Source organism: Urtica dioica, unplaced genomic scaffold (assembly GCF_054948205.1).
Source record: "Urtica dioica subsp. dioica isolate 48M unplaced genomic scaffold, U.dioica_male_clone48M_v1_H2 Urtica_dioica_male_H2_contig_27, whole genome shotgun sequence".
Taxonomy (NCBI): Eukaryota; Viridiplantae; Streptophyta; class Magnoliopsida; order Rosales; family Urticaceae; genus Urtica; species Urtica dioica.
In genome coordinates, this window is record NW_028297224.1 from 70,001 (window position 1) to 72,500 (window position 2,500).

The following is a 2,500-nucleotide window of genomic DNA, read 5'->3' on the forward strand; positions in this document are numbered from 1 at the left end:
CGGTCTAGGCATGGTCTTGGCATGGGTGAGGCACGGTCGCTTCAACGGTTGGTTCTTAGTTGCAATGCCATGGCACGGGCTTTACCACGGTTGGTTCTTGGTTTCAAGGCTTGGGCACGGCCGAGTAATGGGTTTTATTCACAAAACCAACTCCATATATCTTAGAAAACATTAGACTTGATGGAGATTCAAAAAAAAAAAAAAAAAATTTTTTTTTTTTTTTGACGCCTCGGCCGAGTCATGCTCGAGCAATGGCCGAGGCAGGATGGAGCGACGGCCCAGTCATGCTCGAGCAATGGCCGACCGGACGACTGGAACATGTTTTGGAGCTTGTAAAATTAATTTAAAAATAATCCCATGGGTTCTCTTCACAAAACCAACTCCATATGTCTTAGAAAACATTATACTTGTTTGAGATTCTCAAAAAAAAAAAAAAAAAAACTTTTTTTTTTTTCACGCCTCGGCCGAGTCATGCTCGAGCAATGGCCGAGGCAGGATGGAGCGACGGCCCAGTCATGCTCGAGCAATGGCCGACCGGACGACTGGAACATGTTTTGGAGCTTGTAAAATTAATTTAAAAATAATCCTATGGGTTCTCTTCACAAGACCAACTCCAGATCTCTTAGAAAACATTATACTTGATGGAGATTCAAAAAAATTAAAAAAAAAAAAAAAAAAAAATTTGACGCCTCGGCCGAGTCATGGCCGAGCAGGATGGAGCGACGGACGAGTCATGCTCGAGCAATGGCCGACCGGATCCTGGAACGTGATTTTAAAAAAATAATTTAAAAATATTCCCATGGGTTCTCTTGATTATAGCTCGAGCATATATCTTAAAAAACATTATACTAGATGGAGGTTCAAAAAAAAAAATAAAAAAAAATAATTTTTTTTTTTTGGTCATGGCCTTGGAAAATTTAATGTTTACTGGTGTCACATGGCCAAATGTTCGTTTGTATCTTTAGGGGGGGGTGGTTCCTTGAGCTTGAAAATGTTGACCAAGAGTTGACTCGCATGATAAGAGCATAATTTGCTACGGACCCAAAGACGGATTATGACCGGGCTGACCCGACAAGTCGCGACCGACCGCCGATGACCCCCCGCCGGCGGCGGAGCTCCGGCGACCGCCCGCCGGAAAATTTTCCGGCGACCAAAAATTTTCCGTGGATGAAAATTTGTTGGAATATGAATGTTCTAACTAAAAGGTTAAGAACCAAGGCGGAGGCAAGTCTAGTGAGGTAAAATAATGGGTTGAAGGCTCGTGAGAAAACGTTAGAGCCGCCGATGCATGCTCGAGCGACGGGAGAGAAATGCTCGAGCATGATCGAGCACGGCCGAGGCATGCTCGAGCGACGGGAGAGAAATGCTCGAGCATCGAGCATGGCCGAGGCATGCTCGAGCGACGGGAGAGAAATGCTCGAGCATGCTCGAGCACGGCCGAGGCATGCTCGAGCGACGGGAGAGAAATGCTCGAGCATCGAGCATGGCCGAGGCATGCTCGAGCGACGGGAGAGAAATGCTCGAGCATGCTCGAGCATGGCCGAGGAATGCTCGAGCGACGGGAGGAATGCTCGAGCATGCTAGAGGATGGCCGAGGCATGCTCCATCGCTGGCCGAGGCATGCTCGAGCGATGGCCGATGCACGCTCGATCGTTGGCATGATCGAGCGATGACCGAGTCATGCTCGAGCGACGGGAGGGAAATGCTCGAGGCACGGTCGAGCGATGGCCGAGAGATGGCCGACCGAGAAATGCTGGGGCGCGCTCGAGCAATGGCCGAGGCGACGGGCGAGAAATGCTCGAGGCACGCTCGAGCGATGGCCGAGAAATGCTCGAGAGACGGCCGAGAAATTCTCGAGAGACGGCCGAGAAATTCTCGAGGCACGCTCGATCAATGGCCGAGTCACAGCTTGAGGGACGGGAGAGAAATGCTCGAGTCATGCTCGAGCGGCGGCAGTGGGGCGAATGGCGAAAGTGGGTTAGGGCATCAGAATACTTCACAGAGGTTAATAAAATTTCCCAGAAAATTTTTTTGTACCCCTCCTCAGCCATTTTAATGTTTACTGGTGTCAGATGGCCAAATGTTCGTTTGTATCTTTAGGGGGGGGTGGTTCCTTGGGTGGGCTGGGGACTGGGCCATGGCGGGCCCGGCTGGCCCATTTCATCGAGTCATTCCTCGACCGCGGCGGGGATGTGTGGGCTTGGGACACACGGCGACGCGGGTTTTGACGGGAAGGGGCGGCGCCGCCATGGGCCGCCGTGCTCCGGCGGTGGTGCGACGGAATTTTTTGACGGATTTGACGGAAAATGGCGGGGATGTGTAGGCTAATGGAAACACGGCGTTGTGTTTCTCCGGGAGAGGGTGGAGGAGAGGGTGGCGCCACCGTGCGCTGCCTTGCTCCGGCGGAATTGTGAGGATGAGTATGGCTGGTGGCTTTTCTCCGGCGAGGATGTGTGGCCCACTGGACACGCGGAGAAGTGGTATGGTGGAGGAGGGCGGC